Source organism: Lepeophtheirus salmonis, chromosome 5 (genome assembly GCF_016086655.4).
Source record: "Lepeophtheirus salmonis chromosome 5, UVic_Lsal_1.4, whole genome shotgun sequence".
Classification (NCBI taxonomy): Eukaryota; Metazoa; Arthropoda; class Copepoda; order Siphonostomatoida; family Caligidae; genus Lepeophtheirus; species Lepeophtheirus salmonis.
The window spans coordinates 46,692,927-46,712,011 of record NC_052135.2 but is presented as its reverse complement, the minus strand read 5'-3'; the positions used below and the strand labels follow the sequence as shown (position 1 = coordinate 46,712,011).

The window sequence follows — 19,085 nt, the reverse complement described above, 5'->3', positions numbered from 1 at the left end:
TTAAATAAAAATGACGGATTCTACATCGTCAAAAAGAGACAAAGATATTGGGGGAGGGTCCCTCTCCTTCTTGAAGAGAGAATATCTAAATATAAAGAAGTCAAGTATAGATATTTTCCTAAAAGAGTAGCACAAATGATTTTTTGGAGGAGATATAAGTTTGAATCCATGTTGGATTCAGAGTATATTTGAATATTGGCATTAAAGTCATTTCTGCCTATGTTGGAAGATAGCGAGTGTTAATTTCTTTTTTTCTAAGATGGTTGTAGTTAATATGTATAATGAAGCGTCATATTAGCTAAGTTGCTCTCCTTCTAAGCATTTCTTACGTTGTCAGGGTTATAATACCATTTTTAGTGATATGAAGCACTTGCATTAGGATTTATAGAGGAACAACGGTACGTTAATTAGTCAAATATACAAATAATGCAATAAAACTAATATTCCGTCATGTAGGTGACTCAGTTATGAAAATCGAAAGTCAGAATTATCGACCCTTTTAAACGTATAGTCTATGATAAAGCTTCTTTCATTAATTTGTATAGATAAATTTGCTCGATTTCAATTTAAATCAAATATGAATTGAGTATATAGATCCGTTGATCTCAAAATTTATATACTTAGTATGAGCACACTTACAATACTACAGATACTTTCTGGCGTACTGTAAACAAAATAGGACAAATAGCTTTTTGATATATATATACTGACAAAATATATATTTGAGGAATGGTACAAAGCGCACCTGATAAAGCGTTGGAACGTAGAGTTAGAGAACCACTCATATAGATTGATATTTTGTTTTTTACTTTCCTTTTTTATCCCTTTTTGTTGACTTACATATCCTTATCTTTTTATATGGGTGAACATAAAAAAATACGTTCGGATTTCTTCAATGAAAAAGTTTAAGTATAACCCTTCTCTTCCTTACTTTTGGGGAAGAAGAAAAAAAAATTTTATGGCTTAGGATAGGATGCATATATACAAAATTATTTACATACATATAATTTGTTTATAACTTTATAATATTTATTGGTTGCTGTAATGGGGATGATTAAATGAGCTAGTCAACTGTGATAGAAATATACGAAAAAGCAAAAGAAAAGTTAATGAAACTTTTTACCCGTATTTTATCAAATATGGATAAGAGAGAAGAATATCTTCTCCTAAAAATGGACGGCCTTGCCTGAGCAAAAGGGTGTGTTCATATAATTACACTAGAACTGTGTTTATCAAAGTGTGGGCCCCAAAGCTTTTTATGATGCGCTGTATAGCATTCTTCAATTATCTATTAATTAATCAATTTAAAAAAATAGATATTTAATAACTTTTGTTATAATGTGTGTTAGTAAGTATATGAGGAGTTTTAAGTAAACTCAGAATGTATAAAGTTTGAAAAACACTACACTATACAAAATTGAATACATTTTAAGCATAATTGGTATTATCTAAAAATTCTCAATATATAAGGCTCCCCCATTGGATTAAAAAATATAACATTAATGTATCTTAAAAAAGAATATTCCAACTGTTAATTTGTTCCAAATTTGTGGATAATTTAACCTAAAGTTTATGATAAGGCATGTTCTATTTTTGAAATAAAATATTGAGTACAGAAAAATCGTTACAGTTGTGTTTTTGAATGTATTTCTACTCATACTATTGATTTTTTAATTATGCACTATGTCCATTCATATAATTACTATCTATGCATAGTATATTGATAATCATTAAGATCTAACAGATAATTAAATCAGTTATTTTTAATGTGTACTATATTACTAAGTAAGCAAATAAACAATTGTGTTTTTATGAATTAAAATAATAATATGTAACTTAACTTTATAAAGTTAATCCAACGAAAAAAATGTTGTTTTTCACAATTTCCTCTATATTTTTGTGATAGATAAGATCTTATTTTTGGGAAATGTTTACTTTTTCAATATAGTATGTCCATTTTCTTTCCTTTTTTGAAGGCTATTGATCCAAATTGATGTTCTTTTTCTTATCTCATTTTATCTACTCTGTCTCTTTCCTTATGAATAACCGTCATCTTCATCCCACTTTTAAAAGTAAATATTTTATTTTTCTATCACTATATCAACGCACAGTCATTTTAAGGTATTACAAATTTCAGTTGCTTTTTTTTTTTGTTTTTCCCGGGGGGAGGGTCTAATATTTACGATTACTATAAAGATTATTAATTGGGGGTGGGATACGGGTTTTCTCCCTACGCACGACTCTGGATTGGATATATATTGACCAATAATGACCAGGAGGTCGTAGCTATTTGTTTATTTTATTGATACAATCTTTTATTTTGTGGACTTTTGTAGATCCGCTAAATATTGACTCAAAGCTGCTGGATCAATTATGCTGATTTAAGTACCACATTTTTTCTATTTGGGGTCTATATCTTCCGTTTTTGTTCCACTAAATTTTACATTTTCATAATAGAATATTATAATTACGCATTTATTACGTATTTACTAGTGATGGGTTTTGGTTTGAAAATCCGGGAGTAGTCTGAGATCATGATGCTTTTTAGTCTACTGAATTACTTTGGTATGGACCTGTCTCATTTAAAAGTCGATAAACACCGATTCTATTAACGACGTCATGTGCATTTCAAAATTTTGAATATGGGAACAAAACGTAATGTCTTTCATAAATCCTTTTAATATAAAAATCAGTCTATAGATTGAGATCGAAAAAAGTAAGTTCACTTTTAACTTTTCGGTCAAGATCACTTAAGACCAAAACCAAAAAAAGTTTCTATCTGGGACCAAGTGTCAACATTATGTTCTTAATCTGATATTATATTTCTTAAGCAGAGATTTACCCCAAACAATGCAAGATACAGGGGACCATTACAGAATAAATATATCCTAGCTTATAGTCTGATACGGAATATACAATTGATATTTTCCTCCCTTTTGTCAGATTGTCTTTTGTCACTCAAATTTTGGTTCAAAACCAATTCTTACCAAACTATAGCTGTAAAACATGAAGTTGTATAAAATTGAACTTGCAGTCACTTCCAAGCGCAATAGCTTTGAGTGCATACAATATCAGTAACCTTTGTTATATGACATAACAGCCGTTTTTAACACAATTGATGATGTGTCAGTAGTTCCAGAGTATACTTCTTTTGTATAGTTAAGCTTTGTCTTCGTCAAACAACCTAAAGGGATCCACTTTTTGATCCACGATTCTGTCGAGTTCAAGGGGAATCTGGAATTTATTTGAACAGTCAAAATATATGGTTAGCTGTATTTTACATCAAGTCTTATATTTATATTAGATTATCCTTTATTTTTTTAGTACCAGTAAAAAATAACAAGTCCATTAATCGATTAATAAATTTATATTTTTACCTCAAGACACATGATAATTACATTTAAAACCCGATTTTTTTGTTCCTTTTTGTCCAAAAAGTGTTTTATTGAAAATTACTCTTTACAAAATCTATATGATATTGTGTTTTTTAACCATGTATTTATTTAATCAAAAGTTTTCAGAAATTAGATTTATAGATTTAATATTTAACGAGGGAAGCCCATTAGTTAACAATAGTATTAATACATATATAAAATTAAATATTTTGAAGCCATAATTTTTTCTTCAACATTGGAAATATTGTGTGATCCATTTACATATTTTATATTCCATTATTGGTTTTAATTCAAAAATAAAGGATATTTTTATTGGTTTATAAAGATCAACTAAATTGCCTTAATCTTTACCTCTATCTTACATGAGATTTAATAAAAAAAGTTTTCATATTGCATTAGAGTATTTTGTTGTCGAAAAATAATCAATACTTTTTTTAATGTTCCCTTAATTGGTTAGATGTTGCTGCAGTGATTAAGTATAAGTAAATATTATAATATTATATTTCATTAATCTAAGCTAGGAATATTTTGGTGGAATTCATATACATTCAGTATATTTTTTTCTCTATGAATCACCTGGGAGGGAGCGTATACACATTGGACTCAAGAAAATAACTTCTCCCGATCGTGTTGTAGATGAGCTACGATGATTTCAGTAATACTTTGTTTCATTAATCTGGTCGAAAACATTTCTAATTTGTTTTACTGCTTGATTTAGATGTTGTGCTCCTAAACTATTTTACCTGGAGAAATATGAAAATGACCTTTAAAACCCCAAATTTTTGTTCGTATGGTCTACAAAGTGTTTTATTGAAAATTATTTTTTACAAAATCTCTATGATATATTGTTATTCTCCGTCAATAATCTAAATACAAGCACACCATTTCAATTTCAACACCAGCATATTTGATATTTACTTCCTATTACCTTGTTTTTTGACTCCAACAACGAAGTATTTTGTTTAGCTCAAGTTTGTTTGTGCAAATACCCCCCCAAAAAAAAAAAAATAGCAATAAATAAATGGATGAGTTATTTTTTAAATGAAGAATTAATTCTCATATAAATAAGTAAATATAATTTGATATAGATAATGTAAGACTGTAATTTTTGATCTTTATAATCTTGATTTTTTATCTCAACCGTTCTTCCAAAAAGAGAATAAATAATATACCTAATAAATTTATAACTTGGAGTGAGCCAGGTATCCACATCTTGCCAACTGTTGGACTATTCTTCATATTATAGGAAGATTTAAAATGACTTTATTCAATCCTATTATGTAAAATTTGTCGACAATATTAAAAAATAAGATTAGAAAAATCAAAAGCTGGGGATTCTTGATATTTTGATAACAATAACAATAATAGTTAGTGTTATTTTGGCTCTTATTCATTTGATCCAGTCCAGTCTTACGACCGGACCTATCATACCTTAGGGCTGCAGATCTTTGGAACTGGTCCTTAAGAACGTTGATCATTTGAATAGGTTCTTAGGATCGTTGATCCTTGAGACTGATCCTTAATAATTCCATGAAAAATGTTGATGGCTTATTGAACTAAATAAAATATGTATTAAGAGCATTTATCATATGTTACAAGAAGTATTCCTGTGTCATGATAATGCAATATAATAAGAACAGATTATATATTGACTTAGTTACATAATTCTATCTATTATTTAATGGAATAATAAAAAAAGAATAACACTCACAATGACGTGAGGAATAGTTGATTTTATCTTCGTTAACGATTGACAAGTGAGACTGAACTGTACTTTGGTCCTAAATAAGAAAAGAAACAACACTAATTGTGCTAATGACAATCGATAATTGATATGATTCTGTCGGAAATTATAAATTTCCTTGTCTACAGTTTCAAACCACATAAATATAATATAAATAGGAACATAATTTCTAAAAGATAAAAATATAATTATAGCGTCATTTTATAATTAAGAATTACAATGACGGATGGTATAACTGAACAACAAAAGTTTCGACCTGGACTTGGACTGAAATAATAAACTTTATTAATTTTTAATGTTTATCAAAATGGCCCAAAATTACTTTATTAATCAATCGATTTATGTAGTATTGAGAAATCAATTATTGAATTGTCTGCATTACAAATTCATTTAAAATTATGCATCTCTTTTTTTGGCTGCAAATTGTACAATTTGCTTATACAAGTAGATTGTACAATTTTATCCTTTCACGCTTACAAATGTGCACATTTTCAATTCTTTATTTAATTACATGCCTAAATATGCACATACACATCAATTAATTTAAATAAAAAAATCATTTCAATTTCCTCTTCCTAAAAAGCTTGTTAACAATTGCTTTCACATACCAATAAATAGATTCTTGAAAAAAAAATCAAATTGAGAGTTTCTATATATTATTTATATGCACCCTTTAACTTTGCTTACAGGTACATGAAGCGTATACATACGTATGTACATTCGTTTATTATTAGAAAATATATAAAAATGAACATTTATTTATCTTAATTAAGATAATAGAACTTTATAAAATGAAAATAAAAAGCTGTAAAATAAAGAAAAATAATAATTACACATATTTTTTAAAGTGAAGCTTTTATTAATCATCTCTTTATCATGTTATTTTTAAAAATCCTAACTTTTTATTAATTATACAGAAATTAATTTTGTTTTGTTTACCAAAAAGAGAATAATAAACTTTTTTTATTTTTCCTTTCTATAGATATTCTTTATATGGTCTAAAATAATATTCATTAATGAAATATTTTCGTCAAATATTTGTATATTTGATTGTCATACTTGTTATATTCGTGACCTTCAGGTATTTATATGGAACCAATATATAAGTTTTATAAAATGTATATGAATATTAAATATGATTTAAAATATGGTACCATCAATTTTCAATGATAGAGCAAATCTATTTTTGAAAATTTATAATAAAGTATTAATAAAAAATATAAAGAGTACTTAGAAATTTTAAAAACTGAAAGAAAATAAACGATGCAAAAATTAAATGCAATTTAGGACGATTGTCACATACAAGTATGTAACATTCATTTGGATTTGCTTATCAACTATTAAATTATTCTTAAGCACAATGGTATCCTCATAACTTCAATGAAACTTATGTTCTTTTTTTTTTGCCATAAGTCGAATTGAATGCACTAACATTTGTATTAATCTTGTGAAATGTGATACTTTGAAACTTGAATTAAATCTTGTCAAACAATGAATATACACTTTATACGAGTATAAATTTTTTTATCAGACTTTCCTACTTTAAGCAATCTCGAATCCCAACTGATTTTAACATAAATATCATTAACATGTAATAACTTCTATCTTGTGGGTTACGAGCGAATGAGTCAAATCCTTAAGGGGAGTGAGTACTTGGATTGTTTATTGTGTAGCAAATATATATATGGTTTTTAAATTTTTCTTTATATTTTATTTTGCTGATAATAAAACATTTACAAGAGGACCTTTGGGATTCTAACCTATAGAAAGAAGATGCCAATAGATTAAAAATTAGCTATATACATTCCCCCTTCCTAGGTGTCATTTTTGTTCGTTAATCTCCTATGATCAAATATTTGTGTTAGTTTGTAACACGGGTTGGTTTCCACAGATTCCATTATTTTTAAATGGAGTTGTTTCAGCACTTTTAGTATAAAATACAGTTTGTTGATCCATAGTCTAAATAGAAAGATCATTTTATTAATGTGTTGTTGTTTTTTAGACATGAAGTAAAATATAAATTTTATGATGAAAAGTAAATTTTATACAGTTACTCGTATATATTTTCGTAATTATAAAATTGATGGAAGTTTAAACTCGATCTAAGACTACAATCTTAATCTGGAACAAAATATAGGTCTAAATTAGTCTAAATAAGATCATGTTGGAGTGAACCGAAATAAAATATCGATTTCTTACCGATCGTAAATACTTATAAATATGTATGCAATACTGAACTTTTAGACACTTCCAGCATAAGGTCCTAGTTATTTTTTTCAAAATATCAGTATTTTTGTACCGTTCCTGTACCAAAATTAATATTGGTATTTCCATACTTTTTCAACTAAAAATACGTAACTAGAATATATTTAAAGGCAATTGCCATGCACTTATAGGGGAGTGTGCACAGTTTTTGTCACGTGTATGGTGAGGGGATAAGTTTAAAAATCATATGACGTTATAAATCACAATTATCATTTTCTGTTTTGCTTTATATATAACTATTGTTAGTACCCTCCATTGCTCAGACTTATTAGGTATCAAAACACATAGTTATATTTAGTACTATGAATATTCTTTATTATTATAGAAAATAACTCCACAACATGAGTTGTTATTCATGAGCACACTCAAACGTAGCTACTCATTACTAAGATGTTCTTCTCTCAAGAATGACAGAAAACAGCTTGAGATTATAAAAATAAAAGTTCAGTTAGCAAACAACAACAAAACTTTCACTACAGGATATTTTTTCAATGTATTAAAGTTGAAAGATCCAATATCAAGTTAGTAAAATACCGTTTAGAATACATCAGGTCCTTATTATCAGTATAAAACCCGTATACCGAAGAAAACTAAATAGTATGAACGTTGTATTGGGATTCTTGTGACTTCCAGCAGAGAGTCATGGTCCAAATATAAATCCAATCTTGGAAAATGCACCTATTGTTACATACGTACATAACTGGAATACTCCTTGAAACTAATTACCAATGTATTTATGTATAATAATTATACAATTGATTTATTGTCATGTTTATTTTTTAATTAATGCATAACATCATTTAAGAGTCATTCATTATTCTATGTATGTACGCTGTAGTTGCATATGTTGATTCATTTATTTGATGAGGCTATTAATATAAATAAGGAGACGTCCAAGCAAAAATTTTTTACTTATTTCTATGTTACATACATATGTAATTGTTTTGAAAAAGAAAGGTTTATTTGATTTGAAACTATATCAAATGAAAGAAAAATGTATAGTTATATTTGATGTACGTACTTTAATGTGGACTCTTTCGTTAATACAGATATATTATATACACTAAACTGTTCCATTTTTGGTTGAATATTTATTTCCTTCTGATGTATAATAAATTTTTTTTTTTGCTATGAAATAATCGAAAAACTGACTTTATAAAAGTTTTATTTTTCTCATGCAATTTTTGGCATAGTACAGGCTGGAATAATTTTTTAAAATAGATTTTTGACCAATATAATCATATTTAAACACACATAAACAAAAAAATAACAACCTACCAAACACTATACACTTATTACTGATCAAAAACGACTAAATAAAATCATTTAACATACAGAATTTAGAACAAACATAGAAGCCTATAACTAAAACCAAAACAGGAGCAAATAAGAATAATATAACAAGCAATCCAATCTTGTTTATCAAGATGTTATTGTAATAGGGTTAGGAAACCAAAATGAACATATTATTATGACAATTTGAGGATTTTTTTTGCGGTAGAGTAGCATAGCTTTCATGACGTTTCTTAAGATTAGCTGCAAGTAGCTATGAGATGAAGAAAATAAACACCAAACCCTACTCCGTATAGAGTAAGAACATATAGACAGGATTGATGCCGTTTTTTATCTTCACTCCTAGTGTGTATCCGATAGACGTACACATATAGCTCCCGATAAATCGTAAGTGTTACTCTTCGTCTTCCATGAGCACATGCACTAGTGACAACTCTATTTTAAATTGTTTTCTCTTCAATTTTAGTATATGTAATTTTTTTTTAAATACTTTGGAATTGTTGTTTTATTGAATTAAGAAATTTTCCTACAATACAAAAGTTTAATACGCTACTGATAAAAACAATAAATATAATTTATTTGCATCTTGTAAAACTATTCAAAGTATGTATTTCTCTATACGAAAAGAGATATCAATTAAGGTTTATTTTTCAATTTATCTTTAACATGTTTTAGCTTCAATATTATTTTATCGTTCGTGTTGAGATATAATAATTAGAGATGTGAAAAGAACAATACTCTATGGATTGAAAAACTACAATTGAAAGGATCTGGTAAATAATATCGTAATTTTAAGAGATCCGTTCGGTTGATATACTGTCGTGTCTTATCTAAATAATTTTGTTTGTCCATTTTTTTATGCTATAAAATCTGTGTTATGCAACATTTTTGAAACGGCAAAAAAATATGTATAGGTATTGTATAAATTTGTTTTTGATATCAAAGCTGGTGTTGTGTTTTGGTATGATATGACTTTAATTTTTAGTGGACCGAACTAATTCAGCACTTTGAAGAAGTTTGGTCGGGACCGGTCTCAGAGAAAAATATGGTCTGGATCCATTTTACAGGAAAATTGACATGGATCGGTTAAATCGATAAAGGTTGATTCTATGGATGACCTGTTGATGAATTCATATGTGTTTTAAAAAAATTATAATATGGTTATATTAATTTTGATGTGTTGCATGAATCATTTTTGTGCGACTCGTAAATCAGTTTCCGATGAAATCTTGTTTTCTTATTTTACTGTTACTTTTATAAATCGCACCCTTACTCCCAATTTTATAAATTTCCCATCTTTTCAAAAAAGATTTATTAGGATTTTATCAATAGAGTGTTAAAATTTCAAAAAAATAATGAAAAGATTTAAGGACACAAAAAAAAGATCATTTTTTTTTTCATAATAAAAAAGATAGTTTATTGTATGTTTTTGTTTTTCTATTTAATAGCTATTAATTTATTAGCTATTGATAGCTTAATAGCTATTTAACAATGTATTATACTAATATTGCTTTGGTTAACGAAGTATCTATAAGCAAAAACTTATCAAAATCCTAATTACTTCTTCTTTAAGACCTTAGAACTCAGAGTTGGATTGAATGTCATGAATATAAAAAAGGAATATTTAATATTTGAGCTAAATCCGTTTCCTTGTGAAAATTTATCATGGATTGGAATATATAAATGTACAACATACGTCAAATTGGCAATTATCTTATCAATATATTTACTACATAATATCTATTCAATCTCTTTTGACCCATATTTGTATCATATAAAAATATAAATTGAACTCTATTTCACAATGACTACTCATCAAAGGATTTATTTTACCTAAATCTTTATACATTTAAAGGCATATTAGATATGCATGTTTCTGGACAGTGTACATATATAATAAATGTGAGCTTTGATGATCTTTTATTCAAACATAATTTTACGTTATGATAACTATATTCAATTTATATCCAAGTGATTCTTATTTTTTCGATAATAAAATATGTTCATGATGTTGTTATGAATGTTAAATTTATGGATATTTGGATTACGTAATTGATTTTTAATGTATTGAAGCACTAACCCTTTTATTTATTGATAGATTTTTAGCACTATAAATAAAAAAGTCGATAATTGGTCAATATTTACCTACTATTAATAATATTTTCAACATCAATAGTTTTTTTATAGCTTAAAATACAATTGCTCAAGTGTGGTCAAAGCGTTTTTTTTTTTTTTTGAAACCCTTCTTAACCTTTATGAAACTGTTTGAACGTCCCAACTGATGAACATAATCACTTATGAGTTTATGAAGATAATCATTAATTTTCTAAATAAATAAAAACTTGTAAAAAAAAATCCACTACATGGATAGATAGAGCATTAATAAGATAAAACGGTTGCGTGCTTTACGTATACAACAAGAACCCCCATATTGAAAGTTGTACGGAGAAAAAAAAAGTATGGTATATTTCATAAAAATGTTACATATGATGAGATGCTATGCTATACAGTTTAGTAAATTAATTACCTTTGTGCTTTTGTGTACTATTTTGACTCAGGTGTGAAGAGTTAATGTGAAAAAATATATCGGGCAACTAATCGGTTTTTCAACTCCAACAAATTTATATTAATCTAGATAAATTTATATCAGTTTATAGTTAGATGTATTTGCATTGTGAAGATATTTATTTGTAAAGAAACATCAAAAGGATTTGTTTTTTACATCAAATTATTAAAAAAATATATGCTTACAAAAATAAATAAGTACTCAAATAAAATGGAGTCATCATTATCAGCAAAATACGGAGTGCTTTATTAGGATTCCAACATTATTGTTTTTGGGAATGAAAACCGATAATCAATAAATTATTTTTCTTCAAATTAATCATTTGTAAGTCCAAAAAAACATTACGATACAAGAACCTATGCATGCCTATTTCAACATCATTCTAAATGTCCTTTATATTATGGCTGCGCATCGAATTTTATTCAAGTCTTTAGTTTTGTGATAAAACTTGTTTATTACTTTTGAAAAAAAAAGTTTCAATTCAAAACTCTTTTTCTTTTCATAGCTATTCCAATAGAAAATAGAAGTATCTGTGCTGCTCTCCGTTTTTTATATTCATACTGAAAAAAAGTTACTCCATACTTAGATATTATCTCTTCAAGAACGATACACGCTCAATGCAACGTTGTTTTTTCTGAATCAACTTGTCACACAGATCTAAAGTACACTCAAAAAAGGAACTTATATCGAACATACAGACCATTTTTTTAAAAATTATATACATATCAAAGAATTCGCATAAATAGAGTTATATAACCTTTTTTGTACTTTTATTTGAATTTTAACTAAATTTGGTCTAAATTCTTAAGTTTTTTTTTGTTACAAATTTGACACATTTCGAAAAAGGCGCCTATTTTATATAGTATTTAACGAAAATGTGTCGAACTGGATCACGTTTTACAGCGGTAAACGATCCTGTTAGTAGGTGTAAGTAGAACATTATTTGTTATATTTTGCCATTATATATTTAGTAGCTACCATCAGGAAGTCCTTGCTGAGCCTATGGACTGGATTGACCTCCCCTCAACAAAAATTATGGTTCAATAATTGCTAAACTGCATTTTTATTGTAGAATTGACCAGGTTAGATTGTCGATGTTTGTTAAGTGGAAAATAAAATAAACTTATTATTACTATCTCAATTTTTAATTATTTAAGTTGGATAAGTGTTATGATAATGAGACACAATTACGAAACCCTACCTCTGAAAAGAAAACATCAATAAATTGTTATCTAAAAATGTATCAGATTCTTCATACAATTTTTGTTATGACACCATTTTAGGGATACACCAATTAAAGACTTTACATTTTCAAACATCTTGTATAATCCTCAATTTTAAATTTTGGAGAAAATATTCTAGATATTTTTGTTGCATAGGTTCAATCTAAAAAATTAAAGGTACATTTGTACTTTTTTTTTTAAATCTGAAATGGGTGAGATGCGTTCAAAATACTTGCTGCTTTAAATTATGTAAAATAGCAACTAATCAGTTGTTTCTCTTCCTGATATATTATAATTAAATTTGTAATATTTTTTTACCAAATATAAAGTCAAAATATTTTCTTTAGTATATATTGGACATCTTAAGTTTTGAAAAACAAAGTGTATTTTGAGATAAATTAAGAATAGTTAAGCTTTTCTTTCCCAAAAAAATGTTTTAACACATATTTTTTAGCACCCATATCCTTTGAATTTAATTTATTTGAAGCTGAAATTTATGTAGCTTCAGAGCTGAAATTTTTATAATTCCATGTAATGAATTATATTGTATTAAAAAGGAAATAAATAAATTGAATATATATATATGTATGGGTAAGTAAAGAATATAATTTTTATATATTATTACTAACTTTTTATATATTATTTTCTCACTAAAATATAAAATAAATCCAAATTGGTACTGAACTATACCAATGTAGCCAAATAAACTTTTGTGAATAAAAACCTAATTATTTATCCTTTAAATAAACTCTTGTTCTAAAAAACATAAAAATCCCGAGCTAATATTTCTTTTAAGGCAAAACCAATTATTTTAAAGCTATTTTCTGTTTTAAAAATCATTTTAACAAGATTAAATGATTTGATATAAAATATAAGTACAAATTAAATATTAAGTTTTCATATGGATAATTAATTTGTTTTCTTACTCAAGAATTGTTTTAACCCTATTAAAGACCCAAAAGACATAGAAAAACAGTTTTGAAAAGGAAAAAGTAATACATATTCGTGATCAGTGTGTCAAAATTTTATAATTTTGTTGACTGGTGTTATCCATGAAAGGTTACGGACATAAACACTTCCTTGAATTCTATTGTAAATGTTTTAAGACCGAAGTGTAGATTTTTCTATGACTATTTATACAATCTTGAGCTTGCTATATCTCCATTAATATTTAATTTATTAGAATTTTTGTTTTTGCTATGGACGGTCATGATGATCAACAGAATACCTTATTATTATATTTTTTAGCTACGAAGTTCTTTTAATATTATTATTTATAGCTTTATTCATAGAAAAAAAAATAAAAATGGTGCGCCTCACATTTTGAACAAAGTATAACGACATTTTTGACTTATTTTTTTTAGACATACTTTCATTTTATTTGATACAATATATTGGAAGAATAACAAAAAGATATATGTTCAAATTTTGAGACTCATAAATACATTTCTTATCTAAAAAATATTATTTCGATATGAAGTAAGCTTTATGAAATTTTATCCTGTTTGTACAACAATTAAAAGAGTCTGTTTTGTAATTTTTGTAGTGATTCCTTTTTGCATTTTAACACTTAATTGTTGAGTAATAGTAAGAGATATATGAGCAAATTTTGAGACTTGTCAATTCATTTTTTATTTCATAAAAAATTATCATTTCAAAAGAAAGAGCTAATCCCATTTAAGAAAAAATGTAAAACCTTCGGTCTTAATGGGTTAATAACCTCTATATTTAGTGTTTTCTTAATATATAATTCAGTAGTTTGATTCTTTAAAAAAAATATAAACATAAAAACTTGCAAAGTTTTTCCATTTTGATTAATTATCATAATCAAAATAATTATGAAACAAAACAAGGTAATTTAACCTTGTTTTTCTAATGTTTAAACGGATCAGTTTGACCCACATAATGCGAAAGAGTAAATAACAGATATACCGAGGCCACGTTTCCAAATTATATTAAACTAGTGTTTAACGTAATGGGATGAGTACTTAGTATTTTGGTATCATACATTTTTATCAAGTATTGGTACTGGTATTTGTGTCAAAACTTGTTTGCTTATTTTTGTTACTAAAATTTCTAAATTAAGTAATATTTTCTGTTTAAGTAAGAATATGTATGCAATCATCACGAAATAAAATAAGCAAATAGTTACATTTATAGTGATCCTATACGAAATAAAAACTAAAAAGATGAATATAAAACTTAAACACGTTATATGTTAAGCGTATTCGGAATCAAGAATTACGTCCTTTTTTGTACTGGGTATCGGTATTTGTATGAAAATCACGGGTATTGTCCCATCACTTTAATTAACAAAAGGATTTATGCTCCTTTTGAATCTAAAAGAATACAGATATATCTATTTTGATCAAAAAGTATACATACGATATACAACTAACAGAAAAATCTTATTTTCCAAATTGAAAACTTTTTTAATTTAATTTGTAGAAATAAATAAATGTACATGTTTATGGTTTTATTTGTAGATAGTTACAACATGTAGTACCTCTGTATATAAAAATATAAAAATTAATAATTACTTAAAAGCTTATTCATTTAGAATAAAAAAGTCCTTAAATTGATATATACTTTGCCATATATGATAATAAAAATGTCAATGGTTTAATTATGTAGATCTGATAGTAGTTAAATCGGCATAATGCATTCTTTTGCAAAATTGAAAACTTGAAATATTTATCAATCCACAAAATAAATTGAATTAATTAAAAAATATCAAGTGGATTGTAAATTCAAATAACTATAATGTGTATTTTTTGTAATTGGCAACTTAAAAAGTGTTTTCTTTTTCTAAAACTATTATTATTAGTATTCTATTATTAAAGAGAGAACATCTAACTATAAAGTGCAACCACGAGTGAATGTTTCCTCATAAATTACAGAGAGTAACGCTGATAATTTGTTGTGGAGGTATGAGTAAATATTTGTTCCTCCTTATTTAGGGCTGAAAACACCAGTCCCGTCCAGCTCAGTCCGTTCTTTTCAGTCCTACATATTAGTCCTTACATTTATAAATTTTGGTCCTTGATAATTTCAATCAACTTTATTTCTTCTTTTTTTTTAATTAGTCTTAGTACTGATAATCTGAAGGAGAGACGTTCTTAAGAACCGGTCTCAAGGACTTTTAGGACCAATCCTAAGACGGGACTGGACCAAATAAATAAGTATTGAGATAACACTAGTTATAAGTATAACTCCCCATTGGACTCAAAGTATCGCTAATTGAGATTCATAAACAGAATGATTCTGGTCAATGTCCTTGCTAGATACAGAGTGGGGTGGGATTTGTGTTTATTTACTTCTCTCATAGCCATAAGCAGCTAATCTAATGAAACAATATGATAGCTAAGCTTTTCCTTTCCAAAACATTTTTAGACTGTCAGGGTTACCATTCTTATTTAATTACCAGGCAAAAATGTTTATAATTTACAATGCCAATATCAACCTATATCAATCAAGAAAAAATAGACTATTTGAGATGTGAGTGACACTGTTCTAAAAAACTTATAGTTAGTTATCTATCTATTGGGATTGTTTAATATTAAATTTACTATTACAAAGTCATGTTCAAAATAGGACTGGATTGAGATTGTTTTTTGAGGGAATATTAGTATTGTAGTGGAATGATTTTGTGTTATTTTTGAAATCAACCCAGAATAAATCTTTAAATAGAATTTGTAGCATCTCCAGTAACTTTGGGCGATTACAAATTGATCTAAGACTGTGTAAAATCTACTTATTTAATCGATTCGTCGATAAATGTATTAATTCCTACTTTTTCATAGGAATGATTGGCTTAAGATATCACAAATGTTTATTAAATGTACAAAGTTAAAAGTGAAAGTTTACATAAGCATATTTAAATGCATTTTTTGAGTATTTTGAGTTTTCTGGGTATTTATTTTTTTCAAAATTCTTATTCAAAAGAGTGGAACCAACAATATTTTCTACGGATAATGAACAAATATAATTATATGAGGAAATCAATATTCGTTTAACTTATTTTTAGAACGGACTCGAATATTTTAAATGTAGAAAGAAATAATTTTTCTGAAATAGTGGATTATTTTTGAATCGTTATATTCCTCAAAATAAGATTTTCACGTACCTATTCAAGTTTACAAAAATAATAATACATAAATATTTCATCTTCAATAATTAAGTATTATTCTGAATCCATTGAGGTTTCGAGAGTTAATAAATACTTTATGTGAAAAGTTGTCCAATTTACTTTACTTTATAAAAATAATAGAGAACGAAGTACAGCTTAGTGTAAGATAAAAAAATTTATGGTCGTATCTTTATAATGTGTCTTATATTTTTTTTTAAATATATCCTTAGTCATACCGAGACTTATTTCACTTTTTTTTACAATTTAATAGCCTTTTCATCTAGAAATTAGTAGACTGATAAACGTACATATATTAATCATCGTTTTTAATACTAAAACTAAAACTAAATATTAATTGACATATGCTTAAAGAAGCCTTTTATTTATCATGACTTGAGTGATTGAAATTTATTAATTGAACTCATTTTCAAATTCTATTAATTGTGTTTTTATAAAAAAAGTTGGTTCTATGACAACAAAAGGTGTTTATTTATCAGAGGAACTAACCACGAGTATGACCAGCTTTACCAGTGTACTCGAACCCTTAAGTCTAAAAAAAGGAAACATTTGAAAAAACACAAATTATAGTTTTGGCATGTTAAAGTATCTTTACGTAAGGAAAAATTTATTTCGCTTCTTTCAAAGGAAAAGGAAAAATGGAGGATAACAGTTATTTATTATAAAGTGAGTGTCGTTGTTTCGTAAATTAAATTAACAAAAAAAGAAAAATTTGAAAATACATCACATTTTTAAACTCTGGTAACCTTTTTCTCCAAAAAGATAAAGAAAAAAGGCCCTTAATCAATTGGTAGTTACTTAATTATTCCTAACTATATCACTATTCTTCAAGTAAAATATTGTTCCAAGCTTAATAATGGATAATTTGAGTTCAAATAATCAAGTATTAAACACAAATATGATAAGGAACATAATTAGTAAAAAATCGACAGATGACAAAAATTACAATGTCAAGTTTTTGTGAGTAAAATATCGACATGAGAGAGATATTTAAGCATTTTTTAAAAATAAACAAGCAAAATTCGAAATAATAAAATTTGTGTTTTTTTGTGTAAGAAAGTTGTTAAAATTGGAAGTAAATTTCCAGCTTGTCAATCAATCACATTTTTGATTATCTGAAAATCGATATGTTAACCATTGGAAAAATTGTGTCAGCTCATGACTCTTCTCAATGTAACTAAAAACTGGAAAAAGTGTTGTTTTTGTCAACTTTAAAAAATAAAAAATGAATTGCAGACTAACATTTGACAAGATTTTAGAGTTTTCATTTATATTCAAGAATCTCCCTTTTGCGGGAATTATATGCTGAGAATCAATCTACGATTTATAGCGTTGTAAAAAAAATACGACCTAAATGAGCACTAGGTTTTTGTAGTTGCAACTTATTCAGTGTTTATAATTTTCCTTATTTGTTATAATTATTTTTTCATTCATGTGATCAAAATATCTAAGTATACAATTATGAATGATGGAAAGTAATACCGATGATTTATTGTAGAGTTTTAATTTTAAGTCCTAGTTGGACTCATAGTAAAATTGAAGAACGGCATAACTGTTATCATTTCCTATGTTCTTGCAAGATATGAAGTGGGATTTGGATTTATTATATTCCTTGTCTTCTTGTAAGCTGCTTGCAGCTAATCGAATACAACTTCATGATATCTAGATGGCTCTCCTTACAAAAATCTACAAATTCGAGTGGTTATCACCTTAATTTTTCTTTACTTTTTATTTCAATGCAGGTAGAAAATATTTTTTACAACTCCAACATTTAATATCGTCTCATAAGAATTATAATTCAGTACTTTGAATATTAATTTATTACTTTTTTCCATTATTACTGCTAAACACTTTCACCATTGCTTTTTTATACTTTGTTTTCCAAAATAAAAAAATTAACGTTCTCAACAGGTGATAGTTGTAGATTACTTTTTTTCAAGTGTTCTTTTGTCTTTAAATTTGTTTGTTTTTATCTCCTTCAGTCTACAAACTCTCGAGTTTTTATTTTTCTCTTTTTTATATATTTCTTCTAAAACTTTGTACTACTCTGGGTCTTGATATTTGTTTAAATATAATAAATCAACATAAACTAACTTTTTTTATCCTATTTTATTTTTTTGAAAGTTGAAAAGTTGTTGTTGTCTACCATAATCAAATGTCCTTATGCGTTTAAAAATAATAATATTAGTTCAATTATTTTTTGTCTCATTTCGTAGATATTAGTGTAATGTTTCGTTCTGAAAATGCTAGACCGGTCTGATACCTTTATAATATTAACTAACTAGTTTTGTAATAAAAAAATTCGATCTTGTTCATGTGCCAGATCATTTTTTTTTTTAAATGACTAATTTTTTTTTAGAAATATTTTATTTTATTTTGTGAGTAGTTTTAACCCTCTTATGGCGTTGATAAATATAATTATATCAATTTGGATAAATTTCAAACTAACAAA

The 19,085-nt window shown here is 26.6% G+C and overlaps 1 protein-coding gene across 2 annotated transcripts in view; it reads left to right on the top strand.

Annotated features, from left to right (window-relative positions):
* LOC121117402 (nephrin) overlaps positions 1 to 19,085 on the top strand; it is a 102,032-nt gene that overhangs the window by 12,679 nt on the left and 70,268 nt on the right. The window lies entirely within an intron of this gene.